Genomic DNA, 12,814 nt, shown 5'->3' with positions numbered 1-12,814 from the left:
GCTTGCACCCTCCCTTTTTCCCCTCAACGACTGTCCGCGAACATTTGCTGAACTCCACAGGGGTCTATGGCTTTCACTTCATAGTTCAATTGTTACACTGAGAAAGGCGGCTCTGAAAAGAGCCTTTTCTGTCATTTATGTTGTTTTTACGTTCATTAATTACCCGCACTCACCACACTAGGAGAAAAGGCGAAAGGAGGGTAAGGAAGGTCCACCAGCCACGGGGATAAGAAAGGGCAACTTAACAGACAAATGTTACGGGTGATCTTTATTTAGGTAAGGAGTAAATCTTCTGGTGCTCGGTGACTGTAGCCTCAAAAGCACTTCGAAAACTCTCCCCCCTGCAGAGTACTGTGCCACAATACGTGCACACTACTGTCACCTTTGAAAGGTAAGGGTACACATCATTGTAAATGGCTTGTGAAGCAGCTGGAGGAAGGCACTCCCCCACAGGAGTGTCTCTTGTGGTGGGAGGAGCAGATTCCAAGGATGCTGTGGAGGAACTCAAACGACTACGCTCTTCACATGGCACCACCTTGCGAATGTCCGCAGTGTGGAACGAAGTGAGGTGTCGCTTCATGGTTGTTCTACCAAAACTGTACGCTCCAAATCTCCCGCGACTCAACACCACATAGCATTGGTTACACTTCACCAGGTTTGCACGTGCTTTTGGTACGTTCCCATAAACAGAAAACAACCGCCACACCCACGACTCCCGCCGAGTGCTCCTAGTGCAGAGTTCCTCCACTTCATTCTCTTCCTCCTCTTCTTCCTCAATCTCTACATCCTCACCCATATATCTCTCTGCAGGCCCTTGGTGAGGTGGTGATGGTGGCAGGTTTGGGGGTGGTGCAGAGGCTAATAACCCACCAGCAGCCATGGAAGCCATACAGATTAGTTTCCTTTTCGTCACTGCAGCAGTAAAGGCAACGCACCCCTATATACTGTAGCTAGAAGGACAATGAAGATGCGCTCGGGGGTGTGGCCTTTTGAAGGGGTGCAGGGGTGTGCCTCGCGACCGTCTTCATCCCTACAAAGCGGTACACACATTTTACACAGCAACTCCTGAGTTGGTCTATTGTTTGGGATGTGTCAAATTACATTTTTACACTCCTCAATAGTTTGCCTTGTGTCTACAAGTTCTTTTTTAGTGTTTTGGAAGAACACAAACCACGGAAACTAGTCCCCACTCGCAGCGTAGGTGCAGTCACAAGATGACGTCCTCAACACATCCACCCCCTTAATGAAAGTCCCCTGGATAGCAAGTGCAAAGAATCAAACATGCGCATGCGCACAAGTGTCCTACGGACAGTGTTCGGGTTCTCAAACTACTTCAAAGAGCGACACAAGTGAGACTGACAGTTAGGAACTGGCGCAATGTTGGCAATCCTTTCGTTTGCACTGCGCATGTGCACGCATGCAATGTTCACTGTACGGACAGTTCCAGTGTCCTTAAGACAAATCCATTTTGTATGCCTACGAACTTGCCGGCCACCGTGCCTGTTCTAAGGACGGCACCAGTTTGACTGCGCCCAATATAGAACGCTATACTGTCCTTCACACACTCCCTTTTTACTTATTTACACCCATTCCGGACAACTTGTGTGTTCTACGGCCATGTATTATCTCGTTTGCAAGCGGTACGCCAAGGTAGTATATCCTTTGGACACCCCTTTCTGTTTATGTATGCACTTTTTGAAAAGATGGTGCAGTCACATATCTCATCCGTCTTACTTGGCATTAGACAGCACCCACATTCCGTTACTTGCGGAGAGGTCGAACAGGCGCGCTGTACGCAAACATTTTACGTCTTTTAAAAACAAACTTTTACACACAAACTGTTTCTCTACAACTACTGTACAAAACCATTTACTACACACATACACACACATCATTCTAAAGAAACAGCGGGGGAAGCGGACACTGAAACAAATATGGCGGAATATGGATGGGCTGGTTATGAGCGGAAGATTTGTGAGGGGAAGAAGGGATAGATACTTTGTCGAAATGACTATTGTCCTCTTGCAGGTTTGGGGATGGGTCCCTAGGGAATGGAGAAGCAGGGCAGGTGCAGGTGGGGCAATGGTACCGAACCTTTCCTCTCACAACGTCCTCTACAAACTCCCGTAAACTTTGAAAATTGTCGTTCTCCTCTATCCTTTTTATCCTGTCTTCTTCTATCTCTTTTGTTGCCCTTTCCTCTTTTTTTCCTGATCTGTTGAAAAAAAAACACCATACGTTAAATGCCTATAAAATACTGGTCACTATTCTCCATATGCACACCTATGTGTACCATTGTTGTCGCTGTCTTCAGACATTGCCCCGTGTGGGAAATACTCCTCCAGCCACTCCAAATTACTAGCCATTTCTGAGTCAAAACAACAGAAAGATATGATTTTTTCTGCACCACATACCAAAAAAAAACACACCCACATAAAAAAATGACCTGCACTCACTCTTGATTTACTCTCCCTTCGTCCTACTGCATCCGTCTACTATCGTTCCAGGCTGCTGAGTTTCTGTGAAGTGATACAGTGGAGGCATCCTTTTTTTTTTTTTGGTACCATCCACCTCATTCTACATGGTTATTAAATGTGTTGTTTTCTTTTCCCACCTTCAGGTTTCCATATTTGCTAATTACTACTTACAATATCTTTATGCCCTTCTTCAACGTTTCATACTTTTTGTGTAAGACAATAGTACATTTTTAGATACCCCCAGCCTCTTTGGGTAATGTTGATCCTGTCCGTCCCCGTCCGCAAACAGACGCTCAGTCCGTCCCTTTCTAAAATCAATAGGGAGGGGGTTCTGTATGTTCTATGTTAAATGTATATCAAGTACATAGATTATACTAAATATCTCTCTACATCACATGATTACAGTGTATATTTTGCTCAACAACTTCCTTGCCACAATTTCATGCTTAAGTTCCACCTTCCAAAAACCTGTTGAATTTGCTACAAAAAAAGCTTTGTTAAGGGGACGTTATGGTTAAGTTGCCCTATATATATACACACACACAGTTCACATGACCATAATATCCAATTGTTGTGTACCCTGGTGCCACTCATGTCCAACACCTTCCTGTTTGGTTCAAGTCATCACCTTAACGCTAACCTAACGCTAATACTCAACACCTAGCACCAAAGTGACCATCTTTTAGATAAGGGGATCCTATTCACCTTTTACATGTATTTCTGTTCAGTATTCATATTGTCTTCACAGGATTAACTCCAATTCTTACAATCTCTTTATGTTTTATAGAAAAAGATTAGGTACCATCAAATATAACTCACAATTAACTGAATTCGATTCTAGTACACACTGCTATGTTCTTAACTAACATACCTGAAATGCTGGCTTTCTCAGATTCTTCAATTTCAGCAAGTCTAGCATGGTTCATATATTCTGTGGGTATATTACCCAAAACTCCCACAATATTTGTTTCCACTTACTAATGAAAAGATAATGTTGTTAAAACTGAGGTATCGATTCAATTCAATCCTGTCATAACCTTAAAAAGTGGCACACGATTGGAATAACTCACATATTCTATGCGGGTTACTGTAGAGAACCCTGTTGGGTTTACTGGCATTCAGCGAGGCATGAAAACACTTGCCACCATTTTGAATCATTATTTATGCCCAGCGTGACATTGCACATCGCACGTCGCATGTGTGAAGTCACGCCCCACTTTACATACCAAAACAAACTCCTTCACCATTTTCTGACGTCCTCAATAGCAGGCATTACTTTATTTGTGTCTAAGTATCTCACAAATATTCATAAATGACCTCAACCCTTATATGCACACACAGCTTTGTCTTTCGATCTACAATAGTGGTTTTAAGAAATACAAAATATAACTGGATATTTCGAATTCGGGTGACAAACTATTGGTATAGACTGTGTCATTCAATGTTATCTCACCTCTAGTTGGCCCCACAAAGTATGATGCTGAAATTCTGATGAATCGAAGCTGCCGAATATGCAATGACCATGATGATTAGCTGGCTTTACATGATTATAAAAGTGCCCCAATTCAACTTGTTCTCCCTAAGCGCTTTTACCACTAAATTGCCACAATGGCTGACCAAAAGATCGTAATATTATTGAGAGCAAATTGGTTTATATCTAGTGAAAAATGTGCCACGTGTCATTGGTTCTCAACTATCTAATTCTCATGTGTTCACCTTGTTTGCTGTCCCGTTCAAACAACTAGCTCACCCATGTCACAGCCTGCTCCTGAGATTCACTATTTACTTATGATATAGCCTGATTTAATGAAATATGAATTTATGCATACATATTGAACCAATATCGCACTCCTCTCATTGTCCGTGCAATATATGATGTTGCATATCTGACCAGTAGCACCAAAGAGTAGGAAATAGCCCTACACAATTCCTAATCCCGTTAAATTTATCTTATTGGGTAGCTGAGCTCCCTTGATTTTTAAGATGCCCCAAATCATCTAAAACCTCTTAGTCATTAATTAGGACAATCTACTGTATTCGTTTTTCCTCTTGTTACAGGCAATTGTGAAAATCATCCTAGTTCTCTCCCTTGATATATATCATACACTTGAAAATCAGGAACAATGTGGACATGTGTCAGTACTAATGCACATGCAATAAGTATTATTTCCATAATATAAAATTATCGTCCCAATCTTTCATATTCAACCACATATGGTAAATATCCATGACACCTCTGAGCTGGGGCAAACCCTTATACGATTTAAATAACAGTTGATCACAATGTCATTCTCATAGGAACACATCCATTTCATGATCTAAACTTAGGCCCATCTGTATTGTTCGATATTGGCAAATCATTCTTGCTTCAAACTGTTGAAGAGTCTTCACTCTGTCACCTCCCTTGGTTCACATTGTATTTGTTTAAGACCCACAAATTGTATGTCCTTTTTGTCCCCCATCTGGTGATATTTCTGCCAATGCATTGAAAATGGAAATCTCTGATCATCCAGGCCCAAAGCACTCAAATGTTCTCTAATGCATACACGTATCTCCCTAATGGTGCTACCAATATATGTACATCCACATATACAAATAAGTCCATATACAACATACTATGATCTACAATTAATGAAATCTTTGATTGCAAATGGTTCATCAACATTAAATACAATCTTATTTGTTTCTTCCACATATTGGCACATACTTCAGGTGCCACACTTGTAAAAGCCTGTTAAATGGAGCAAAGCATTGTGGTGGATGAATTCTTTTCTCTGTGCATTCTGGGACTCTGATGTGGAAAGCTTGGAAGGCGATACATGGGGTTTCAAATTGAATCCTATGTTTGACTGGGAGCCATTGCAATGTTTGGAGTCCTTGGCTGACAGGGTCACACCTTTGGAGTGTCTTTAAGGAGTATTCTGGGGGTCCAGGGGGTGGCCTTCGGCATAGTCTAGCCTCAGGACTACAATTGCGATGATCACCACAGTTATGTGTAGGAAGGACAGACATGCCTGATGAATAGTTTGGAGGTGGAAAAAACAGTTACTTTTAATGGATTTCACCTTAGGTTCGGGTGCTTGTGAGTGCACTGTCCTTGAAGAGTCAACATCTTTCCAACACTGTACTGGGTTTTCGGCAAGTTCCCATTTCTTCAGGTCATTATTAGCCACTGATGGTTTACTAATAAACAAGGTAAGATTTCGAAACAAATGGACTATAGTGAATGGTCCTACTATTTTGCAAATACCAGCAAGTAGAGACCTTCAAACACCTTTGCAAGGACATTGAATGGCCCAATTTATTATTTTGTGATAAAGGAGAATATTTGATCTGGACATTATGGCCAGAAGTGAAAGTGGTCACTAGCCATTATTACTGACCCTATGCTCTTTCCGTGAGGAAAGAAACAGTGCTATTGGTAATGTCGCTATTTATAAGGCCTCTAATTGCCAACAGAGACTTAGATGGGAATGAACAAACCACAATCTAGTCGAGGTAAACATGATGAACCTTAGCCTTAGACAAGTTGACGAGTACTTGCTGGCAGAGCTGGCAGAGCAAAACGTCAATGATACAATTTGCTCATTTAATACACTCAATGAAGTCATCTATAGGTTTCCATCAACAACACTTGTAGATTAACACAGCACCTACTTTTGAAGACAGCAAAAAATCCGGCAGCAAAGACAAACAAAAGAGAGTCTGCATGTAAAAACTACAGACATGCAATACCTGCGGCAAAAAAAATCCTATGCACAACAGTCTTGGGGACGGACGTGCGAGGCATGCTAATCACGTGGTAGCAGACAGTTTTGGAAACTGTTTGCCTGAGGATGTATTTCTTCGAGCATTGCTACTCCAGCTTAAAATATTATTGGAACACAGCAACTAAAACACTATGTAAATATCTATGACTGCCCAAATGAGAGAACAAGATAGGGAAAGAAACTACCCATGCACCATTAACATACTGGCAAATAGTATGTCCTTATTGGAGAAGTGAAAGGCAATTAAATGCTTATGGTGTTTCAAAGCCCCCGGACCTGATGGGGTACCTGGAGATTTACACAAACTATCACCAGAGATATGAGCTTGCCTACCTGCTCAAATTTGCAGAACCATGATAATTCCAGCCTTGTGGTCAATGTCAAATATAGTTCCACTGTTCAAAAAAAGAAATTGTTCTGAGCCATCTTGTTTTAAGCCAAGTGCCCTCAGTGACGTTTCACCTACAATACATAGGAGGGTATTGGTGAAAATGCTTCAGGCCTGGATGGAGTGGAAGAAGATTTTGTCAGAGATACTGATAGGCATCTGCGGGTCTTTAGGCACCACGGAACAGTGCCTACATTTATCACTTACCATAGACATATATAGCAAGATTAAAAGTGAAGGCCTTTATGTTGCCTTTTTGGACCTATGAACAACCTTTGATCTGATGGATAGACCCCTTCTTTGGTCAATTCTTATGGGCCTAGGGATAGGCACTGGTCTTTTGGACATAATAATCCAACTGTAGGAAAAGACAGAATGCTTTGTCACTTTTGATGTAAAAGTGGAACAAACAACCTTTTTTACAATAATTAGTGGAGTTCACCAAGGCTGTGTCATGTCAACCCTGTTTTTTTTTTTTTAAATCAAATTTGTATTGCAGTTCTTCAAATTATAGACAAACCAGATCTCCAAACACTAAACATGCATCAAACTGAGCTTCTCTGTGTCTCCTTCCCCTGAACCCCGGCAGTACCCTTCTCCCTGTACACCTCTCTTTCTACCGTGTTTGTGCAACCCACAGAGGATGGGCTATCCCTTCAACTCCTGACCACTCCTGTGGGCTGGTATCTTGTATTAAATGGCAACCCTGTTTCATCTCTGTTTTCCCTAGACTTGTCCAACATCCTTGTAAGTCTTTACATATCAGAAATGTCCCTTACTCTCAGTAACTAATTTCTTTTTGTGGGCATCTGCGGACTCTTCCGGTATCGGGCCATGCATCCCCTTGCAGCAACAAGTAGGGAGTGTGTTATATGATTCAGTGAGTGTACCTCACCGTCCGCCTCCCCTATCACAAAGAGAACAAAAAGACACATATATCTTGTGATACCTTCCTGGTCCTCCATCCATGCCAAGACCTCATTCCAAAATGTCTGGATATGCCGACACCCCCACGACATAACCATAATCCCCAATTACTGAACACCCTCTCTAGCATCTAGTATATATTCCTGGGTACATTTTGAACAGTTTGTGTAGGGTTTAGTGCCATCTGTGGAGAAGGCTAATGGCATGAGCTTTGTATCGGGTGGCTATAGAGGTTGTGTAGACCTTCCTGCACATGAGTGTCCATGGGTTGTCTGTGATCTCCAAACACAGATCCTTTTCCCATTGGGTGCAAATTCGGATGGGTTCAACTGGCTCATCCAACAGTATCTCCCGATAGAGGGAGGAGATGAGGCCCCTCAAGCCCCTTGAGGTCAGGATTAGCTTTTTTTGAAAGACGTCAATCCCCTACAGAGGTTATGACCCCATCTCGGGGTGTGTCACCACCCCTTTGAGCTGGAGGTAGAGGAACACCACCAGGGTGCCCGCATTTAAAATGCCTCCAGTCTGTCATGTGCCATAAAATCTCCTTCCACCCACAACTGCCCTGCCTTCTCTAACCCGTAGTCATACCATCCCTGGAACCTGCCATGTTCTTGGATGCGATCCCTAATTTTGGGCAGCTCATGTGCAAATGAATGATGAGGGCTGTGTCATGAGCCAATGCATGCCTCCTCTGTCCCTCCACAGCTTCCAAAATACCACCAGAATCAGGTGATTTATGATACCCTTCGGGATCCTCTTCTGTGGAACCAAAGCCACTCTCCCATGGAGACTTGGTCCAGTAGGGCATTCACTATATGAAAAAAAAAATGAAGCAGTACCTAACTGTAGGTTAGTGCATGGACTGAGGTCCATAGCTTAGTATCCTGCTGGGCAAGGTATTTCACCAGCACCCTCAGCTGCGTGGCCTTATAGTATGTGGTAACGTCAGGGAGCCCACCCCTTTGGGAAGACACAATGTATTGTGTGCTATCCTGGTTTCTTTTTTTTACAGAGTGAAGGAAAGCCTGGGGAAGCTTGATGGACAACATCTGGAATAGAAATAGGAGTCTGGGCATAAGAAAACAACCGCGTTGTGTCTGTCTGAATCTGCTTTACCATTTGGGGCTCTCGGGCTCCCGGGGAGCCTGAGAGCCCCACATGGGAAATGCTAAATGCTGCGTTGTCTGCCTAAATCTGCTTTCCCATTTGGGGCTCTCGGGCTCCCTGTGGGGAGCCCGAGAGCCCCAAATGGGAAAGCAGATTCAGGCAGACACAACGCGGTTGTTTTCCGCAATGCCGCGTTGTGTCTGCCTGAATCTGCTTTTCCATTTGGGGCTCTCGGGCTCCCCGTGGGGAGCCCGAGAGCCCCAAATGGAAAAGCAGATTCAGGCAGACACAACGCGGTTGTGTTGGAAAACCCTGCGTTTTCCAACACAATAACGTTGTATTTATGTTTGCGGTCGCTTCAAAAGTGACCGCAAACATAAATACAACGTTTTTAAAGCTGCGGTTTTATTTCTAAGTTTTCCGGGCTCCTCCAGCCTGGAAAACTTAGAAAAAAACCCACAGCTAGTGCTTATTTTTTGTAAAAAAAATAAATAGCACTTACCGAGATTCAGCTGCAGCTTTCCTGCTCTGGTCTCCGGTCCGCGTCCTCCGAGTCCCGGCACTAATGAAGGGAAAGCCACCCAGTGGTAGACTTTGTTTACTACAGCTGGCTGGCTTTTCCTTCATTAGTGCCGCAAAAGCAAAAGCCAGCACAGGAGGGCCTCCATTTCACAAAATGGCTGCGCCCCTGTGCTTGCTTTTTCGAATTTTGAGCTTGAATAGCTCAAAATTTTACATAGGAAGTTTTAAAACGGAGGATGCTAGTATTTTTTTTTTATGTGGCCTATCTATTTTTTAAATAAAATTTATTACTAGACCATCCCTTTAAGGTGGGTGGAATTCATAAGAAACACATAAGGTTAAACTCTGAGTTCATGCCTCGGGGGTTTAGAGAGTCCAAAAGTTCAATCCACAGTATCTCACGTTGTGCTAATTTTCTTTGCACATCACCTCCTCTCCTAGCAGCTGAAACTTGTTCAAGGATGACACATTGTAGTTGCCCCACTGTGTGTCGTGCCTCTAAGAAATGAACTGCCACCGGGGATTTTAGACTTTTTGTACGAATGTTGGACTTGTCCTCAGTCCATCTAATTTTGGCTTTCCTGGTAGTCATACCTACGTAGTAGAAACCGCATGGGCATTTCAATGCGTAAACTACGTTTTCGGCATCACAGGTACACGAATGACGTAACTGTATGTGCTTGCCTGAATGTGGATGTGTAATGTAGTTGCCCTTAATGATGTTGCCACAGTGTTGGCAATTGTAGCATGGGATTGTTCCTTTGTGCTGAGTTGAAGTGCTGGGAGAGGAAATCTCTGCTTTCACCAGACTTTTGCGTAAAGATTTTCTATTTCTATACGCAAATGTTGGTAGTTCTGGAAAGAGATGTTGCAACTGTGGGTCCAGTTGTAGCATTGGCCAGTTCTTCTTGATCGTTCTCTTTATTCTCGTGCTCTGAACCGAGTAGGTGGTCACGTATAGCAATGGTTCTACGGGTTTAGTGGGTTTGGGTACCAGTAGTGTTGCTCAGTCAATGTGTCTGACTTTTTCTGCAACCTCGGATATCAGAGTAGGGTTATAACCTCTCTCAGTAAATTTAGTTTCCAATGTTGTGGCCTGCCGGTCGTATTCCGTGTTGTCTGAGATGTTCCTCCTGTAGCGCAAAAACTGGCTGAAGGGTACGCTGTCAATCGTGCGTTTCGGGTGAAAACTTGTAGCAAGTAATAGACTATTTCTATCAGTTTGTTTGGTGTAGATCCTAGTCTCCAATTTCGCTTCTGACACATATACTTCCACATCGAGGAAATTAATAGTTATCGTGCTTGTTTCCGTTATGAACCTAATGCAGGGATTCATCCTGTTCATCATTGTAAAGAATTCATCTAACTCCTCCTGGGGGCCTGTCCAAATGCCGAAGATGTCGTCTATGTACCTCCGGTACAGTGAGAGGTGTCTCATCCACCTTGGTGATGTGAGGATGTGTTCATTTTCTAAATAATACATAAAAGCATTAGCATAGCATGGGGCCATAGCTACTCCCATGCTGGTGCCTGATGTCTGGATAAAGTATCTTTCTTGAAATTTAAAGAAATTGTTACTGAGAACCAGTTTCAAGAGGGTAAGGACAAATAGTCTATCACTCTTGCATTTATTGGTGTTGAGTATAAGCCATTCGATTGCCTCTAGTCCGGCTTCGTGGGCTATGTTTGTGTAGAGAGACGTAACGTCCATAGTAAATAGTATGTCTCTTCCATTCACGAATTGTGTGTCTTTCAAAAGTTGCAAAAAGTGCATTGTGTCCTTCACGTATGTTGGTGTTTCTTGAATCAAAGGTTGGAGAATTTTGTCCAGATATTGTGCAAGTGGTTCCAGAATACTGTTGGTGGCTGCTATGATCGGGCGTCCTGGAGGTTTTATCAATCTCTTATGTATTTTCGGTAAGATGTACATCACTGGCATGATTGGATGTTGATTTTCGAGGAAACGTCGCGTTTTGTCAGAGATGACATCATTCTCTTCGGCCTCATCTAATACACTTTTGATTAATGTTCGCACTGTTTCTGTAGGATTCATAGGGACTTCCAAGTAAGTGTCCTCATCACTCAATTGTCGTTCAATTTCGTCGAGGTAGTCTTGTTTATCCATTAGAACAATGGCACCCCCTTTGTCTGCTGGTTTAAAGATGATTGTTTGATTGTCTAGGAGGTTTCGCAGTGTCTGACGTTCTATTTTGGAAAAATTTCCCTGAGCGTTGGTTTTAAATCGGATCTTCTTGAATTCATCCAGAACTGTTTTTTCAAAGGTTGACAAGATATGATTTTGTATTTGCGGATTGAAAGTGCTTTTTGGGTTAACTTCTAAAAATGTGTGTGGTTCTTTCTCTGTACTGTCCTCCTCCAATGAATTAAAGAAAATGTTGAGCTTCAATTTGCGCATCAGTTTGAAGAAATCGATTTTTTCACGTAAGAGGGTACTGTTGTTCTTTGGAACAAAAGACAAGCCCTTCTTAAAAACTTGCGTTTCCATCTTTGAGAGACGGTAAGATGAAATATTGACTATCAGGGTTTCTTCGACCCCTTCTTCATCTGCAGATTTTTTCTTTTGTCCTCTTCTAACTGGCTTTTTTTCTAAAAAAGCCACAGCGTCGTTGTTGGCTGGATCGCTAGCTGGGGTGCCTGATGGCCCTGATGTGACTTTTGTCGTTTGGTCTGGTGTAACTTCTAATTCAGTACTGGAGGCTTCCGAAGAGGTGTTACCAGTCGACGACCTTGGCAGATTAAAATACTCAAATGAGAGGGTTGGCTTTTAGTTACCGTTGTACTTTCCTTTAACTAGGTCGTGATCTTGGACCGCATCAATCTTCCGGGAGAGGTCAGTGACATTTAAAATTCTTATTCAGATAGTTTAGCTTTGAGAATCGACTGTTTTAGACAAATAGATTAAAACACTTGTTATTTCTAAATTCCCCACAGAGGAAGATTTAAAAGAATTATAAACCACTACTGTCCTGCATGAATACAAGAACAGTGAAGCCCCACCCTGAAGATGGATCTATAGGATCCGAAACGCGTTGGTTATTTTTGCAACATCCACAAAAGGGCTTCCCTGGAGGGAGCTGTCTTTATGTATAAGAGCCCCCACACACTTTCCCTGATGGGGATTGCTACACAGATGAAAAGTTGTTTCTAACTGTTATACTTGATTTAGTTTCTTTTGGTCGTTTTTTACGAAGCACAGTAATGATTTCATGACTAAATGAAGGTTCATGATATGTGGAACAAATGTACATAACTTATTGTTTGTTGATACATCCTTGTTTGGATATTTCATTTTGAAAGAAAGAAAAAAAGATGATGGGTTAATTAAAACGAACCTTATCACTTACGATTGTTACAAATGTTTTTTTCGATATTCCTGGTCTATCTGTTCTAAGGCTTTAGTTGAAGTAACTGCTTGTACATGGATGGAAGAAGTACCATTTAATTGAATGATGTTTATACTGTGATATACATCAATATTTAGTCTGATTTTACTCAGTGAATCCACGTTACCATCATGGTCAAAGAGTTATAGAACTTAGGTTCTCAAGGATTGCATCTGGGCTTACTGCTTAGCAATACGCAGTTCTGGTTCTGGTCAC

The sequence above is a fragment of the Ambystoma mexicanum genome, chromosome 4q (assembly GCF_040938575.1).
Source record: "Ambystoma mexicanum isolate Mex_15411 chromosome 4q, UKY_AmexF1_1, whole genome shotgun sequence".
Taxonomy (NCBI): Eukaryota; Metazoa; Chordata; class Amphibia; order Caudata; family Ambystomatidae; genus Ambystoma; species Ambystoma mexicanum.
This window is presented reverse-complemented; position numbering follows the sequence as displayed.